Consider the following 20,341-nt stretch of genomic DNA (forward strand, 5'->3'; position numbering starts at 1 on the left):
GGTGCCTCTAATTCGCAGGCTTCATTTCACATGCATTTCCTCTTCAAATCCCGATTTATCGGGGTTGAAACCAAATTCCTTACTGAAAGATGGGTTGAGTTTGTTTATTTCTTTTACAATTTTTTGGGCCGATTCCGCAGTTTGCTGTGCATTGCCAAGTTAATGTTTTGTTAGAAATTTCGTTATCTTCTTTCTTCAAATTCTGTAGCATTGTTTCAAGGTGTGCAGCCATCCACTGCTTCCCCTGAAATCACTGTAATCTATGTTGCACTCAATTTGATACAAATCGGGTGGTAGGTAACTATCATGCACATCCTGTAAATATAGAGAATCATTCAAACGCGCAAACACCAGTTTTTGTAATAAGAGCTCCTTATCCTTCCTCGAATGTCGGTAGATTTTCTTATGCACTGCACTGTCGTATTGCTGCGGAGTTGTTCCATAGCTGTTCAAAATAGTTCTTTCTTACTATGCTGCTGATGATCTTCCATGTACTTAATTATGTTTATTACCCGCCCCATGGACAACGATTGTCCTTTACTAAGTTTCACTGGAGACGCGATTTATCGGTCCCTGTCTGCCAAGCATGATGAACTATGGGCTCTACACTTGTTTCAGTATCAGTTTCACTTGATAAATATGTATCGTCATCATTATACTCCTCACGTACATTGTCTGCAGTCAAGCATGTACGACACCACAACAATCCACTGACACATCTTGCAGAAACGGTGATAATTCATCTGCTTCTTCTTTCTTACTCTTAAAAGTACCTTGGGTTTCTTTCTGGAGAAATGACTACTTCGACAGTTATTATTGTAGATATAATGCAATGTTTACTTTGTTTATCGTTGGCATTGCTCTGCTTTGTATCAACACCACTACGAATGTAGCGCTATTGTGAGTTACTCGACTGCCGGCCGCGGTGGTCTAGCGGTTCTAGGCGCGCAGTCCGGAGCCGCGCGACTGCTACGGTCGCAGGTTCGAATCCTGCCTCGGGCATGGATGTGTGTGATGTCCTTAGGTTAGTTAGGTTTAAGTAGTTCTAAGTTCTAGGGGACTGATGACCACAGTAGTTAAGTCCAATAGTGCTCAGAGCCATTTTTGAAGTTACTCGACTATTAAGCAGTTCAACTGCTCTCCGTAGCCTGACGCTGTGCTCACGACTGGATACCGCCAATCCCACTCCCTGTTGCCATTAGCAGACAATATTGAGGTTACATGGTAGACAAAATGTTGGGCGTCGAATGCCGTAAACATCATTGACCTTCTACGACCTCGTCCTCAACGGGTTCCTTGTCTGACACCCTCCCACTTGAGCGCCAACCCGATGCTTCATTTTGTTTTGAGGAACAGTACGTACACTACTGGCCATTAAAATTGCTATACCACGAAGATGACGTGCTACAGACGCGAAATTTAACAGACAGGAAGAATATGCTGTGATAGGCAAATAATTAGCTTTTCACAGCATTCACACAAAGGTTGGCGCCGGTGGCGACACCTACAACCTGCTGACATGAAGGAAGTTTCCAACCGATTTCTCATACACAAACAGCAGTTGACCGGCGTTGCCTGGTGGAACGTTGTTGTGAAGCCTCGTGTAAGGAGGAGAATTGCGTACAATCACGTTTCCCACTTTGATAAAGGTCGGATTGTAGCCTATCGCGATTCCGGTTTCTCGTATCGCGACATTGCTGTTCGCGTTGGTCGAGATCCAATGACTGTTGGCAGAATATGGAATCAGTGGGTTCAGGAGGGTAATACGGAACGCCGTGCTGGATCCCAACAGCCTGATATCACTAGCAGTCGAGATAACAGGCATCTTAAACCGCATGGCTGTAACGGATCGTGCAGCCACGTCTCGATCCCTGAGTCAACAGATGGGGACGTTTGCAAGACAACCACCATCTGCGCGAACAGTTCGACGACGTTTGCAGCAGCATGGACTATGAGCTCGGAGACCATGGCTGCATCATAGGTCTTTACGCTGCATCACAGGCAGGAGGGCCTGCGATGATGTACTCAACGACGAACATGGGTGCGCGAATGGCAAAACGTAAGTTTTTCGGATGAATCCCGGTTCTGTTATAGCAGCATTATGGTCGCATCCGTGTTTCGTTACATGGCGGTGAACGCACATTGGAAGCGTGTATTAGTCATCGCCATACTGGCGTATCACCCGGCGTGATGGTATGGGGTGCCATTGCTTACGCGTCTCTGTCACCTGTTGTTCGAATTGACGGCACTTTGAACAGTGGACATTTCATTTCAGTTGTGTTACGACCCGTGGCTCTACCCTTCATTCGATCCCTGCGAAACCCTACATTTCAGCAGGATAATGCACGCCGGAATGTTGCAGGTCCTGTACGGGCCTTTCTGGATACAGAAAATGTTTGACTGCTGCCGTGGCCAGCACATTTTCCAGCTCTCTGGTCAATGGTGGCCGAGCAACTGGCTCGTCACAATACGTCAGTCACTACTCTTAATGAACTGTGGTATAGTGTTAAAGCTGCATGGGTAGCTGTACCTGTACACGCCATCCAAGCTCTGTTCGACTCGATGCCCAGACGTATCAAGGCCGTTATTACGGCCAGAGGTGCTTCTTCTGGGTACTGATTTCTCAGGATCTATGCACCCAAATTGCGTGAAAATGTAATCACATGTCAGTTCTAGTATAGTATATCTGTCCAATGAATATCCATTTATCATCTGCATTTCTTCTTGGTGTAGCAACTTTAATGGCCAGTAGTGTATATCAACATGACGGTGCTTTTGCGTTTTCTCAGGACTCCAGCTTTGTTTAATAAGTACAGCTGCGACGCCATGCAACGGGTTGTGAACGCCATGAAGCGAGATGTGTACTAGCTCCGACCACTCTGCTTAAGTGTTTCACAGGTTGAGTGGTCCGGGAGCAGGCGGCTCCCCAACGCTTTCAGTAACTCATTAGTCTGTCACCATGAGTCGGCAACATTCAGGTTAAGGGGCTGTTGCACTCTAGAGGGTGGCTAGAATATAATTGCTCAGGAGGATCTGTAATACACACAGTAGTGTATATAATTTATCCAAATTGCAAGGAACAACTCGTACATTGCATCAACCTCGACCGAATTGCATTAATGAACCTCAGAATACTTCCTGACGTATACAGTTATGCGGCACTATGGGCACGTTAGTTAGTTATTTACACCTTCCAAAGATCGTTTGAACGATTCTTTTATCGCAGTGAAGCGGATCGAGACCGTTTGCACGATACGTATACGAGTTCACTCTGAACATTAATGAACACATCATACTCATGCTACTACGAGCAACTGAAATTAGTTTTTTTTACAGGCTATCAATTTTTAAACAAAAAAATTGTCTACCAAATTTAAGGAGTTCTGCAGGAGAAATTACTTGAGGTTAATTTAAAACTTGCTTTTCTACCTATCAGACATTTTATCGTTTTGAGAAATAATCAAAAACTTTTGTTGCAAGGTATTGAATTTCTTTCCGAGCCACTAACAGCTTTAATAATACATAATAAAGGTCTTTTTTTCCTCTATTATTCTAGGTATAGAAATCACTGTTCTTCCCAAATTGTGATGATGGACTTCACTGGTTAAATTCGTATACAGTGAAAAGTCTTGTCACCTGGAGGAGATACCTACAGAACGACTGTGGGTGAACACAACATATACTGACGGAATAAAAATTACAACACCAAGAAGGAGTTGTGTGACATACACGAAAGTTGGTAGGCGTGTTTCTACATGTGAAAGATAATATCTGCTCAAATTTCGTGCTAGTTGCATAAGAATGGCGTCAAAAGCACCACTAAGAGGATGCATACTGATTTGCTTTATATAAAAGGTATAACGGTAGTGAGCGTTAGTTAACTTTGAGATGATGTTAGTCTAGTTGCCTTTAAGGTGACGAAAATGCCGTTGTCAACACCTCACTGAGTTTGAACGAGGTCCTATAGTAGGCCTACAAGAAACTGTATGTTCCTTCTGCGATGCTGCAGTAAGACTTGACGTGAATGCAACCATTGTACGTGAAAACTGGCTTCGTTGATCACGAGAAGGTATGGTCGCAAGAAGACTAGGCACTAAAGAGAGGGAAGACCATCGTGTTCGGCGTATGGATCTGGTTCATCGTCTGCTGCATCAACAGCAGTAATTTGAGCAGCAGTTGGTACCACACTGACACAACGAACTGTTGCAAACTGATTACGTCAATGACAGCTCTGAGCAAGACGCCGTCAAGCCGAAATTGCACTGACCCCAAACCACCGCCATTTGCAGCTTCAGCGATGTCAAGCGAGGGCTTATTGGTTCGCAAGGTGGAGGTCTGTTACGTTTTCTGATGAAAGCTGGATTTGCTTCGGTGCCAGTGATAGCACTGTGTTGGTTGGAAGGAGGGCTGTTGATGACCTGCAACAATCCTGTCTGCTTACCAAAATGGTTCAAATGGCTCTGAGCACTATCGGACTTAACTTCTGAGGTCATCAGTCCCTAGAACTTCGAACTACTTAAACCTAACTAACCTAAGGACATCACACACATCCATGCCCGAGGCAGGATTCAAACCTGCGACCGTAGCGGTCGCGCGGTTCTGGACTTTAGCGCCTAGAACCGCTCGGCCAGCCCGGCCGGCCTCTGTGTACTAGACACACTGGATATACACCTGGAGTTATGGTCTGGGGTTCGTTTTCATATGACAGCAGGGGCACTCTCATGGTTATCCCACACACCCTGAATGCAATACTTGTACATCAGTCTGGTGATACGATATGTTGTTCTGCCATGTATGAACAGCATTCCAGGACGTGTTTTCCTACAGGATAACGCTCGCTCACTTACCATAGTTGAGCCCGTCATGTTCTGCAGTGTATCGACATGCTGTCTTGGCCTGTTCGAGCACCAGATCTGTCTCCAATCGAACACGTATGGGGCATCATCGGACGACAACTCCAGCGTCATCCACAAACAGAATCAACCGACCGAGTGCTACGGTCATGGGACTCCATCCCACAAATTGACATTCGGCACCTTTACAACACAATGCATGCTCGTTTTCGTGCTTGCATTAAGCATTCTGGCAGTGGCATCGGTTATTACTGCACCAGCATTCACATTTGCAACGGCTTCATTCGCGCCGACATTATCCTGTGATCCTGCAATGTTAACCACTTAAATATGTTACGTAGACAAACATATTGCTGAAATTTCATTACTGTACGTAATTACTTTTTGATGTCGCCATGTGTTCTCAGTCAGTGTACTATTTTTAATGCACTCTTTGTGGTATTAGTACTTCCTATCTAAGTGATGAGTTACCCCAAAAAATTAATCCATAACGCATTATTGAATTGGAATAAGTAAAACGTGTCAGGAGATTCATTCTTTTATCTCCAGGACTAGCAATTACAAGAGGAGCAAAAGTTGCTGAAATTAATTGTTGGCAAGCTCAGTAATATGCGCCTTGTAGTTCAAGTTTTCATCAATACGTTCACCTAAGGGTTTGGAATATTCTACCCCTTTTACTGACTTTTGTTCATCACTTGTCGATATCACTTTATTTCTTGGACGAAACTGAACATAGTGTGTTTTCTCAAAATTTATTGGATGTCCATTTTCAGAGGACCACTTAGTAACGTCCTTAACAGTCTCTTCTGTTCCTTCTCCATCATGGGATTTGTGTAGCACTTGCGTGAGAAAAAAGTGCGAATTTTGCTAGTTGAAAGTTCAGGGGAGGATCATTCACATATATAAAACACAGAAGTGGTCTCAAAATTGGACCCTGTAGGACGCCCTGTTTGTTTAATTTCCAGTCACTAAAATTTTCTACCTTTCCAACATTGTTTGCATTATTCAGCACACGAAGTAGTGAGAATTACTTACGCTACGAAATATGAAAATGAAATACCGCCCCCTTTAACGCAGAGTCAATTGCGTAATGAAACTTCCTGACAGTACAAACTGTAAGCCGAAACGGAACTCGAGCCTGGAACCTGGGCTTTCGCGGTCAGTGCTCTGACCGATTGAGTCAAAGTCGAGGTTCTGAGGTTGTGGCCCGCTCCAGACGCAGTTTTAATCTGCCAAGAAATTTCACTTACATATACCGTTATACACCAAATAGTCATACTGAAGTGTGTGTCGCGGATTTTTGTTCCACTACGTGATTTTATACAGTTGATCAATGTTCTGTACTCTAAAGGTGGACAAATAAGAAAGCTACCTCTATGTGGCCTTTGAATAATTAGATTCTTATTTTAAGGTCCAGTAAAAGTGGTATTTTTGTCAGCTGTAGGATATTCCTAAATATGTCTCTGAAAACGGGAATGTCGAAGTCTATAATTTGAGTAACTTAGAGTATCTATAACTGACTATTCTCAGGTATCCACACCTTTGACCCATTCATTCTTACTGTAGAAGGCCACAAGTCCTATGGCACCCGCTTGTATAGCCAGTTGTGGATCTCAGATCTCAGGTCAACATTATAGTATGTGTCATGGAAGTATCCTCCTATAAACAGTCTGTTTCACTGTCAAAGAGAAGATTATATGTGTAAAACTAAGGAACAGAAATCTGGCAATTTTTTTAGCAACGACAGGACCTACTTATAGTAGTATGCCACAGTTCTAAGCATTGTTACCCATAAATATTCTATGACATGGGCGTCTCGAACTACGATTTCTTTATGCTGTAGTGAAACTCAACAATTACCACATACTTTATGTGCCTAAAGTCGGCAGACTCATTCAGAGGGCAATTTAGTTAATTTTGATTTGAAAAATTTAGAATTTTCCTTTCTGCATTTCAATCCATTGTCAGTCATAAGACCAATTTGAGCGTACGGCAGCATGTAACTCCATTTTCGGCTGTCATTTCATAACAGGTAAAATGATTGCAGTAATCCTTTGCATTATGGCTAAAGAAGAGCCCAAGTCATAATTTTATTTTCCTCATAATAAAATTATTCTTTTGACGTAATTATCCCTAGGTAAGTGTTATCCAGTGCCATCAGTGTTGAAATTGTGCATTGTCACATTTTCCTATTTCTCATAACTCTATCTAGGATTGGAAGGCGAGCAGAGTAAGATAATTCTAACAGTGCAGAAAGGTGACAATCTGAAAGGCTCATAAAAACATTTAGACAACGTTTCGGAGCAGTAGGCACTCAGGTAATATATCTTCTCTCAAGAAAACAACATCGCAGGCAGCAGTTGGAGATCTTGGGCCGCACATTTTTCAGCGGTTCTACGAGTTCCTATCATATCTACCATACGCTCGAAGTCGGCTGAACTTTGATTCCACCTCCATGTTTACGCGCAGCTTAGCTTAAGTCGGAAGTTCCTCGAACTTTGTTCTAACGTCAAACGCTGGATGACACTGTTAGTAAGGAGAACCAACAAAGTTTTATGCTCGGGTGCTTGCGCGGAATTCAAACAAGACTGTAATAGCACTTGGGTGTTTTTAGAAGCCGTTTACCTCAGTCTGTTTACGATTCAAGACTTCGAGGAAAAAGCGATTCTTGTTCTTCCATCAGTAAGTGGAGGTTCAATGAACACGTGGAGACGCGATTTAACGAATGTAAGCATACCAATCACGAAAGAAACCACGTAACGTTTTTAACTTGTAAGAAACAGAGTACTTGGATGATTTAATAAATAAATAAGGAAAAAGTGGAATGCTCACTTAAGTGTTGAGGAATTAGTTAATAGCCATACAATCTTCGGTACCGAAAACCAAAATTTTCATTGCTGGAACTACTCAATAAGAATTTACTTTAATACTTTTTAAATGTGATTCAGTTTTCATGCTGTCGTGTCTGTTGCTCACAAATGATAATGATCGGAGCATTTTTTAATGAGTAGTTTCTATTGCCGATCACTTCGAAAGCATAATTACTCAAGATTTAGCAATATCATACTTTTTACAGAGTAAGAATATCGATACAAACAATAACCAGCAAAACCTACTGTCGTTTTTTTTAGTTCCTTCAGATTGGTGGCCAGTATCAAAAAATAGGTTGCAATTCTTTCTTAGTATCCTTCTTCTGCTTTAGCTTTAATTGGCTTCTTCGTGACGCAAAATGAACGATCATACTAAATCAAATGTGATATGCTCTTTAACGAAGAAGTATGGAGTGTTCCTAATTTGGTATACATTCGCTAAAGCTTGGGATATTTAAATCAAGTCCATTAATGTACATACCACTCCTTTTGCTGCCTTTTCCTTCAGGTCGCAACAATCATTATGCTACAAAATCATTACAAAAACGATAATCTGTAAAAAAAAATGCTTAAAACAAAACTTTTATATACATCATGCACGGGAAACTGACGAAATTTCTTCACAAAGAAACACGATAGACAACATAATAAGAAACAAAATCCACTGGTATTCTCAAATTATGGTGTGATAGCCTTTAAATATCCTGATTTGAACACCCGTTTTCGTAGTTTTAAAAGAAACAATTGAGAGTTTCGATCGAGAATTCGAGAATCTCTTCTTGGCGCCCTAAATGTTCTTGTGACAGCACCGAAATCTCAAAACTGTCTTCTGACCACGTCAAAAGATATTTGACAGCAGTTTTCTATCCCAGTGTGGGAGTAAAATATATATTCTTGGGGTGGTCAGCGTGAGAGAAGCATTTTGAGCGGCATACCTGAAGACAAGGAAACAGTTCATCTGCTGATCCCATAAGGTTCGAAGGAACAGGCGCAGCTGTTGGACGTAAACGGATTTCGAGGCTGGAAGAACTTTGTGACAAAATAATCAGATCTAGTTCTGCTGAATGATTTTGATGTCAATCATCACCTGCGAAACAATGTAATCAAGCTGTAGTCGCTAGTACATAATCAATTCTGTTCGTCGATGTATTCCAGTATATACTGAAATGTGCGTTGTACAAACCAGGATATTTAGAGGATCCTCCACCACAATTTCACAATCCTGCTGAATTTTGTTTTACAATGCGTCTGTCCGTCGGGTGTATGATGCTGATAAAATGGTTCCAATGGCTCTGAGCACTATGCGACTCATCTGAGGTCATCATTCCCCTAGAACTTAGAACTACTTAAACCTAACTAACCTAAGAACATCACACACATCCATGCCCGAGGTAGGATTCGAACCTGCGACCGTAGCGGTCGCGGGGTTCCAGACTGAAGCGCCTAGAACCGCTCGGCCACCCCGGCCGTCTATGATGCTGAGAAACTCGGTTCATTTTATGTACATGGTGTAAACAAACGTTATCTTTAAAGAATCTGTTTACAAATTCTCATTATTGTAATGATTTTCTATCATAATAATGATCTGCTTATTACTTTAAATTAACAGAATACACATATGTGAAAAGGCAAACTAACAGAATGAATCTAAAACGTATAACAACAGTTTGAAACATAAAAGAAAATGGAGCAAAACAAATAATTATGTTATCACTGAACTCTTAGATACTTTAGTCAGGTATGTTGACAGTACTCCGACAGCACATTGTGTTCAAAAATGGTTCAAATGGCTCTGAGCACTATGAGACTTAATTTCTGAGGTCATCAGGCCGATAGAACTTAGAACTGGCTAAACCTACCTAACCTAAGGGCATCACACACATCTATGCCCGAGGCAGGATTCGAACCTGCGACCGTAGCTGTCTCGCGGTTCCAGAGTGTAGCGCCTAGAAGCGCTCGGCCACCCCGGCCGGCGCACATTGTGTATAACTGGTAGAAGAAGGAAGGAAGACAGGGTTTAACGTCCTGTCGACATCGAGGTCGTTAGAGACGGATCACATGCTCGGATTGTGTCAAGGGTACGAAGGAAATCGGCCGAGCCCTTTCAAAGGAATCATCCCGATATTTCCGTGGAGTGATTTAGGGAATTCTCGGAAGACCTAACTATGGATGGACAGACGCGCGTTTGAACCACCGTCCTCCTGAATGCGAGTCCAGTGTGCTAACCACTGCGCCACCTTTGTCTACAACTGGTTTTATAAAAATGGCATTCCAGAAACCAGCTTTATTATACATGAATGAATGTGGCGCGCAAGGTTCTTTAATTTATGCTGCAACAAAAGTCTTCACTTTGAAAAATGAATTATTGATGTAGGGTATTTTGCAAAATTTCATATTATTATACAGTTTTCAAGAACGTTAAGTACATTCAACATTTGTATGAAGCACGTATTTTATATTTCATGGTTTCTAAGATATTTCCTCTAATGCTAATAACCCAGATTACCTTTAGGAGTATGTTTTAGCCCTTAAAAGTAAAATTGGGTAAAAACGAAGTCATACGTGTTTGGGCGCACTACATACCCGCCAACTTTTATCAGGATCGTATATTTACACCTGGGGATGTTCACTTGTGAGTGAATGACTTGCGAATCCTAATTTAGAACACACATAATAACACCATCCTCTTTTCGCTTTCTGCGCAACAGCAAACGTCCTTAAGGGTATTGTGACAAGTTCTTGATAGTAGATGCGTGATGTGACCGGGTAGGCTACGTGTGATGCCGCCTAAATATCATTGTCGGAGTAAACAATGTATCGACTAATTTTGTGTGTCATTCGATGACATGGTAAGAGGAACTGATATCTAACGAGTGTTGGAGGCTTGAAGAGTTATGAGAATCCGTGCCGTGTTCTCCGAATAATTCCTCTCCCTGACGGGCAATACGGTCGCCTTGTCGTCCTAAATGATCCAGTGGCATTTTGAGAGGAAAGAAGTTAAATATTCATTCAAAGAAAAGGCTACGAAATGGGAAAACGACTTGTTTGTTCTTCTGTTTCTAAAATGTAGCCAATTTCTCTCCTTAAATATATTACAGATTATACAGTCACAAACGGTAGTATCTGTTAATGGTCTTCATATTATGACAGTTATCGGTACTTATATGATAGAAATTCCGGTCACATCTATCACAAACCACTCTGTTTTGAATAGACCTTCGCGAAAACGCACTTATCCATCAATAAAAATGTAATGGAGAACAGTGTCTGGTGCTATTATCGCACTTTCCTGCCTTCCGCTACCTCCCGTCGTAGTGTTATACCTTTGTCAATAGAATTCATCAGTTACTTATTGTTAAGTACGTAACCCTAAGTTCCAGTCTATTATTTCTCTGACATTCCGTCTTGAAATATAGACTTCTATGCAGTAGTCCATTTGAACTGATGAGGCAACATGACACACACTTCCTCATCGCTTAAACTAACACAAGTAATCTACTTCTGATTTGTTGCTAGATTCTAAATTTGAGAGCCGATTCATTGCCATTCAGCCACGCAGTAATCAGAAAAGTCGTAATTTTGTTGAAGCAGTCAACTATCCACTGTCTAACGAGATTGAAACAATCAACTCATGTACCTAGCTAATGGACTTAAGAACACTGGTGAAAATATCGACAATAATGGCCCCATCTTAACCTCTCCCTCCCCCCTCTCGGTAGCATCACTCTTTATCCAATGCTCCACCTCATGTGGTGTTACCAACCTGCCGCTTGTCTTCGAGTTTCGATACAGAGAGGGCCCACATTTTATCTGTCAGGGATGCATCATACTCCTCACATCAAGCTTGAACATACTAGCCTATCTCAAGACTGGTTTTCAATATTTATTTCCATTCTTTGCTTTTAGCGTTCTTTCAGAATCTTTTGCCCTCAAACTCTGCTTGAGACTGTCATGCATACCTGTTCGTCCCAAGAAAACTCCGGTTCCCTCATCTCTCATGATCGGTTCAGGTTCGAGACCCAGTTCAGTTTTCACCTGTCAGATAGGTGTTCCTTATGACACATCACTCACATACTCAGAATGAGGAAATATATCGATGTGCGGTTTTCGCTAATTTACAGCGGAAAGTACTGCCATATTTATATATTACAGTTGTTTTTAACTTTTATAGCTTTTTTATGAAAAACATTTTTATGGTAGCAGACTTTTCCGTGTCATACGAAAGAGCCGTCGAGGAAGACTTCAGCGACATATCATGTATGGAAATTGATCAAGTAGTTACAAGATAACAGCGCCACAAACCACTGGCATCCTGTCACAACAGGTCCCAGAAACGTGTGTCCTACTGTACCGAAAGTAAGCAACCACACAACTCAGGTAGAGTACTTGCACTTCCTTTTATTATGACTATCACAATAAGTGCTCAAAATATTGAACTTGGATGTTTCATACATGCTTTAATGCGATATTCCGAAGAGAGAATACTGTTAGTAGTATTTCAACTGTACTTTTCACAACAGGCCCATGACTCCGGAAGTCATCTCCTGGTAGCTGAGTGGTCGGCGCGACAGAATGTCATGCCTAACGGCGCGGTTTCGATTCCCGGCTGGCTCGGAAATTTCCTCCGCTCAGGGACTGAGTGTTGTGTTGTGCTTACCATCATCATTTCATCCCCATCAACACGCAAGTCACTGAAGAGGCGTCAACTCGAAAGATTTGCACCAGGCGAACGGTCTACTCGACGGGAGGCCCTAGTCACACGGCATTTACATTTTATCTTTATAGATGAGCGGATTAGGTATTACTATTGCTAAAATGTTAGTTTAGTTTCTCTCTTGGCTTGCCATTCGTCTTTTGGCAGATTATATCCTTCGCACTTAAAGTTTCTTGAAATTATTTCGTAATGGTTGCAGACCATCAGGGCTGGTGCGCCTTCTCATCCGTTGATCTATTAGTCTGGTGATAGTCGCCTTGAAAACAGTAGTGAAAGACTAAATACCTTCACGAGTTATTTGTCCGATCGCTACTGTACCTGTGCTACGTGTTTGCTTACATTGAGCATAGTAGTGCATGCGTCTTTTGGAGGGGTACAGCTTTCGGTACACACACTCCTCCGCTGATCTTTCAGTCTAATGATAGTCGCCGTAAACGAAAGCGGTATCTACGGTTAGGATGTCGAATATATTGAGAAAGACTAAACAGCTACACGGAAAAGTTCTCTGACATCTACCGTGCCTGTGTTAAGTGCCTGTTTACAATGAGCACAGTAGCGTGTGCGTTTGTGTAGTCTCCTCTCCTGACGGCGAAACAGTTGTTTGTGGCGCTATTACCTTTTGCAATTTGACCGATTTCCACATGTTTCACCCATAAACTCCACTTACGGAGCTCTTTCCAAAGCCAGAAAAAGGGGCATTGTAGTAATTTGGCAGCCGTAATCGCCAAAAATACCGGGTAATCAAAAAGTCAGTATAAATTTGAAAACTTAATAAATCACGGAATAATGTAGATAGAGAAGTACAAATTGACACACATGCTTGGAATGAACATTGGGTTTTATTAGAACCAAAAGAATACAAAGTTTAAAAAATGTCCGACAGATGGCGCTTCACCTGATCAGAATAGCAATAATTAGCATAACAAAGTAAGACAAAGCAAAGGTGATGTTCTTTACAGGAAATGGTCAATATGTCCACCATCATTCTTCAACAATAGCTGTAGTCGAGGAATAATGTTGTGAACAGCACTGTAAAGCATGTCCGGAGTTATGGTGAGGCACTGGCGTCGGATGTTGTCTTTCAGCATCCCTAGATATGTCGGTCGGTCACGATGCACTTGCGACTTCAGGTAACCCCAAAGCCAATAATCGCACGGACTGAGGTCTGGGGACCTGGGAAGCCAAGCATCATCACCAAACGACGCGCGCAAGAGATCTTTCACGCGTCTAGCAATATGGTGTGTTTTTTTTTTTTTTTTTTTTTGTTCTAATAAAACCCTATGTCATTCCAAGCATGTGTGTCAATTTTTACCTCTATATCAACATTATTCCGTGGTTTATTAAGTTTTCAAATTTATACTGGCTTTTTGATCACCCGGTATGTTCGTTCTTCTGAAAATTCGTCGCGTTGCCAGCTATAAGTTAGCGAACACCACACACCGAAATATTTATTCGTTCTGGATAAATTTGTGATGGTCTGTCTTACATTCGTATGTAACAGACGTCACTCGCCCCCATCCCCCCACCCTCCCTCCCTCATACGCACACACACACACACACACACACACACACACACACACACACACACACACATTGTCTCGTTGCAAGTCATGTGCTTTCTTGAGTCAGAAGGATCGCCACAGAGAAATGATTGTTGTCCTGGTCCCCATTTTTAAACACTTAAACCGCCACAGGTAATGATGTGACCGTTCTGTTTCCATTTCAGTTCCAGATTGGCAGCCAATAGAGACGTCTTTGCGATGTCCAGAGTGAGGTCCCCTGTCTACCACCGGGTAATGCCTGCACTGTCTCTTAGCATAGTACTCCCTCAGGTGTCCCAAACAGATCGTTGGAAATAGAGCAGTGGTACAGTGTCGCCAGCCTTTCGGAAGATGTGATCAGGATCGGCTCCTACTGTGATGTTGCCAAGGCGCCAGTGTGCAGCAGCTGGGACGAGCGCAGCGGCCGGCTGGAGCAGGCCTCGGCCCGCGTGGTGCCTGTGATGCGCCGGCGTGCGGCCTCCCCTGGCAGCGGCTCCCACATGGACGCAGCGCTGGCCAACGGCAGCGACGCCGACGCAGACGTCGACCTCCTGCCGGGCGGGCTCTTCAACCTCAACCTCTCTTCGGCGGCGCCGCCCGCGGGCAACGCCAGCAGCGAGGTACCCGTCATCCCAGCCTACATTCGCACTGCCTCCACCGTCGTCTGCGTCATCATCATGAGCATCGGCGTGGCGGGTAACGCCATGGTGCCGGCAGTGATCCTGCGCAGCCGCGACATGCGCAACTCCACCAACATCTTCCTGGTCAACCTCAGCGTCGCCGACCTGCTCGTGCTCCTCGTCTGCACACCCACCGTCCTCGTCGAGGTCCACTCGCGCCCAGAGGTCTGGGTCCTGGGAGAGACAATGTGTGAGTAACCGCTCGCTCGCGCCCTTGCTTCCGCTTGTCGCGCGCTTATATTACTGTGCCTTAAGCTCACCGGACTAAATGTTGGTTGCTTTTGGAGTGTTGTGTACCGTGTACCACTAATACAAGTCGATCATGTGACATTCCAGGGATGAGTTTAGTTAGGGCAAGTGGCGTGTGTGTTGTAGTCCGTTCCAGGGAATCGGCGAAATTTGATGGATCGACGAAGAGACGTGACAGAACAGCAGAAAGCAGCTAGGATTTGCTCAGAGCACACCATGAATGACGTAGTGCGATCTGGTCGTCTGTCAATTCAGACTATCCAGAATGTGAAAGGAATGATGTACCACTACCAGCCGTATAACGCGGCAAAAGAACGGTCGTTGCAAAAATATCCTAACTGGCTGGGACAAGACACAAAGTATCACGCCTTTTCAGGGTCAATCGCTTTCAATCGCGACCGTAAATGCTGGTATTAGTGAATGCAGATCCATATCCACCAGTTTTGGAGCGACCAAAGCTGCAGATCTTCAGCTGGTCGAACATCAAAGCACTTGGACACTTGCTGATTGGAGGTGTGTAATATGGACCGCGGTGTAGCGATTTATACTCTTATGATGCGACACCACTAACGACAAAATGAACCCTTTTACCCAAATTGTTGGGTTGGTGTAATGCCGGAGGTAGTTTTGTAGTATTTTAGTGAGGTGTTGTTGGTATCATTACTGGAGCCGTCTCACTTCAATGACTAGGTGTTGCCCTCTCTTCTACCTTTTCATGGTGTATGCAGTGGACACTCCCTAGTTTCAAGGCAACAGTTGTGTTCACAAGGCTGCACAGAGGCACGTTCTTGGTTTAACGAACACCCTATCGCACCTCGACTGTTCCACTAAATCAGGCGACCGTAATCCCATAGAAAAAATCTGGGACTATTTGGAGCAGTGTGTAAAACGTAGCAACCAACATTCGTCCAATCTGGTGATTTTAAGGGACCTGATCTTCACCGAGTGGCTTCAGCTACATATACGATGCCTGAAGAAATTTGTGGACTGTCTTCCTTGCCGATCTGATGCCACTTTCAGGCTAGAGGCCGTGTTACACGCTGTCATCGTGATGCCTCAAGATGGAGCCGATTAACTTTTTCTCCAGTGAGTTTACAGGTTGAGAAAATATCTCAGTAACAGATATGCAATAGATTTCGCAAAGAGATTCCTTTTCCTTAACGAATACTGTAACTTAAAATGTTTCTGACCTACGCCTTGGGAGCCAAAATGTTACGTTTCCAACACTGGTTTAAGATAATGCACTTTGAAGCTGGAATTTATAGAACAAAAATAAACAAATGTCATATAATGCTTATCCATTACGGATATTTTAGAACCATGACTGTATATTGAATGTAAATAAGTTATACACAACTGCAAAAAGCCACTTTTTTTAATAATAATGCTTTATTCCATGAACCGTTTTTCGAACCTTTTCAGGTTCATCTTCAGATGGTTTCGGGAGGATCCGGGAAGTTACATCATTACTGGTAGTAGCATAATGCTTGCTGCTGGTTTGCGACAGTATAGGCGGCTTTTTCCGGATCTGTCTGCCTCCATTTTGATGTCCAGAACACTTTCACACAAACTATATTAGTTTACACTTTGACAGTAACACTTTTCCAGCATCCAGCATCCGCTTCCCGGATCCTCCCGAAACCATCTGAAGATGAACCTGAAAAGGTTCGAAAACCGGTTCATGGAATAAAGCATTATTATTAAAAAAAAGTGACTGGTTGCAGTTGTGCATAACTTATTTACATTCAAATGTCATATAGCTAACAGCCTGGTGCCACTCTTTGTATTCGACCTTTCGATGACTTGCAATTTTGAAAGTCGGAATTTATTTAGTCGCAGGTACATATGATTAATAATGGTGGGTTTGCGTCGAACATCCGTCACACTTACCTGTGTAGATTGAAATACTGCTTGATTGCTATTCTTTTCAATTCAAAATCTAAATAGTATGAGAATGGTGTTTACTGTATGATTCAGACACTAAAATATTTTCATTATTTACTATTTATTTTACTAACATTTCAACCCTAAAAGTTGCAGTTAATACACGCTTTTACCGAGAACTCCCGAAAAGTTTAATTGAAACTCCGTGTAGGGAAATTACTGTTTCTTTTTGTTCACACGCAATTGTTTTCTAAAATCACTGTAGCTACTCTTCTTACGTAACAAATCACTATCACAATATATTCACCCATGTAACTAACTGATATTCTTCCTCTCATCACGTTGCCTCCACCTAACTAATCATCTACTTTATTCTTCTTTCAATCTCAATTACTCTTCCCCATTATGTTATTTCTCTACCTCTCGACTGGAACGACATATTTCCATTTAAAACACTAACGCGCGTTTTTAATTAAAGACCTTGCATCATCACAAATACAATCCCAACGAAAATCAGCCTTGCTGACCAAGAATTTGGCCTCGGTAGAAATGATACGCTTACTTTCTCTGGACGGGACATCCCCTTCGCGTCGCTCTATAAATCGACAAAAACCATATTGAATCAACATTCCAAATGCAAATAGACAAGCGCCAAGTTTATTGCGTGTGTCAGTCAAGTCTGCTTCGGCCGTGCCTCAGAGTAAGCATAATTATAAAATGTGACACGTGTCATATTTGTTTCACTAACAACATGTTAGAACTCAAATATTGTTGACAAGATATAAACTGTTTTGGGAAATATATCTTTTCTGCAAGTTTATCGCACAGCTAGTTACTCAGTTATCTTCTTCGTACTGACCATTTCATTTTTTGTGCTGCCACATAAATTTGGTTCCACATTGCACTTGTCATAACATGAATGTCTCTGACGGCGCAGTAACTGTTTATGGTGTTCCAGATGTAATGAACGATGTCCTATTGAAGATGACAGCACGACGCTTTCATCACAACGTTCTTTACACGACGTGCAAAGCCATTTCTGTTCTATGCTCCTGTATCTTAAAACAATGCTATAATTTCAGAAAACTTTGTCCAGTGATAAGCTGTTGAACCGAATGACGGTACCATAAAAATTTTAACCCAAGCCTTGCTACCTGTCATACTGTTTAGTGAACTGTATACTCCTAAACTGACACTTCAATTAAAAAGAACAAGTGTTTGATTTTTAGTGTGCATAAAATGCCTAAAAGACGACACCGCACTGGGCAGCTCAAAGCAGCTAAAAACTGTTGTAGGTTTTACATTATTGAAGGTATCGCGTTGAGGAACGCAACAGACACAAATTTATTTTGAGTTCATCTGGTAAGACGTTTAGTCAGTGCGTACACCTGCAGCTCAAATCACCAGAAAAATTTGTTGTTGGACGATTGCAACAAATTTCAAAATATTTGTCGGAGTTGTCTTTGATTGCGTCAATGTGGCGTACATCGCGGGCCGTCTCAAGTGTTGAACTCGCCATTTTACCCTTTCCATTTAATACTAACACTAATTTTCAACTCATCACAAATGTTCAACATGACACACGCCCTTGCGACGGAGGAACACCGTGTGAATATCTTTACACTTTCCGTAAATTTTGTTCAAAAGGTTCAGCACCTTGCAAAACGCAGAACAGTGCAACGGTATAAGGAGTCATGATGACCAGCAGTCCATTCCACTATAGTATCCAGAAAGTCGATAAGCACCCATTACAATTTGAGTGCCGTAGAATGAAGTACATCTTGACGGCTGATATAACTGGAAGCAAACCTACACGGATAGATATCTGCACAACCTCTGAAATCATCAACACAGCCCGAAAAGAGGTTTATTACTATTCTTTATTATTGGCCCTGGATACCAACCATTCAATCAGTGACACATGAAGATCGAAAAGATTTTGTAATACGAGCTGAATTATATGTCCTACATCTGCTACGGTTGTGAAGTTAAATATATATTTGGATATCATCACAAAATTTGTTGTTAACAACGTTCTCGCACTAAGAAGTACATATTACATATATTTCAATATTTTCTGTACGAAACATGTTTTTTGGGGTGGCAGGCTACGCGGAATGGTGGTTTGGTTAGTGTCCCCTGCATCACACTCGACCAGGCGCCATTCGCCCATCGTAAGCGACAAGGATTTAATTTATACTTGGTTCATTAGGTCTATGCGGTTGCATGATCGTGGCAGTCTTCAACACGAGATTCGATACTTTGCCTCCGTCGATTAGAAGACATGGATATTCTGCGATAGAAATTTCAAAGGCGACGAGAGTTCAGTACGTTCTTAGCGATGACGAACGTGCAATAGAACTTCTCTCAATACTCCTAGAGCAATATTCACAATCAGTGAGAATTTATGGAATAAATAGCAACTCAGGAAATTTAGTGGCCGATATAGACCAGAGATAAACAGCTTCACTCGTATCATCGCATTTGTATCATGTTTTGTATACTCTGGAAAAAATATGTTTGTACATAAACTTTCCAAAAAATTAGGAGCCTGAAGCAGAAAAGACAACCACTAGAAGAACAGAACATACAATAAATTTTGCATTGGCTGTAAATCCAGCAAGAAGTTTAGATCTTGTCAGTTACTTCAGTAAATCATAGATTCCCACTGAAGTCGACAGTCATTGCATATGCAATGTGGAGAGTCTAAGTAAATTTCTTAAACATGCCAACTACTTTTACCGAAATAAAACTGACGTGCACGTGCTCTTTTTGAATGTTGTATCAAGCATTCCGTATAGTTGAGTTCTTTAAATTTAATGTTATTATCTTTCCGCCTGCTGGTGATGCAAGCAAAACTGAATTTAAACACCGCAGAAGTTAACAGTATTCGTACACATGTACAGTCTCCATACACGGCAACTTACTGGGTCAGTTAACTGCCTCACTAGCTTATTGTGCTTGCAGAATGCTGAATAAACGCTAAAGGAAACTTTCAGCAGTCAACTGGATCCATATAAGGCGGGCAAAATTCAATAAAAAGATCTTTCGTACAAGAAGTAGCTTTAGCACCAAAACTACGATACGCGACGTCAAGGAGAATACAAATAAGTTCGATTTCTTATTTTATTTCTTGTTTGACACAGCCGTAATGAAACTGTGGGTTTCAATTGCAAATAGCTATCATGTACAAAATAACACTGATAAAGCACAGAGTAAGTACTGAATATTTTTCAGCAGAAGAATGGCCTACCTATGTTTATGTCATGAAAGATGTCCAGTTTAAGAATAATGATCAAAACAGTGTAAACATTCCCTGACGTCTTTCGACAACGGGTTTATTTTGGTAGATTACACAATTATTTTAGATACCTCTTTAGAATGTCGTATTCAAAGTAAAACACGCCAGTAATTTCCGTCTGTTATTCTCATTTCTGAAGTGACAGACATCACACCGAAAGTCATTTTCTGACCGTCTCAGGTCTATTGGTTATTACTTCGGAAACCAAGACGTTAATCTGCTATCTCAGCTCATCAAGATTAGCAAATG

The sequence above is a fragment of the Schistocerca americana genome, chromosome 4 (genome assembly GCF_021461395.2).
Source record: "Schistocerca americana isolate TAMUIC-IGC-003095 chromosome 4, iqSchAmer2.1, whole genome shotgun sequence".
NCBI classification, from domain to species: Eukaryota; Metazoa; Arthropoda; class Insecta; order Orthoptera; family Acrididae; genus Schistocerca; species Schistocerca americana.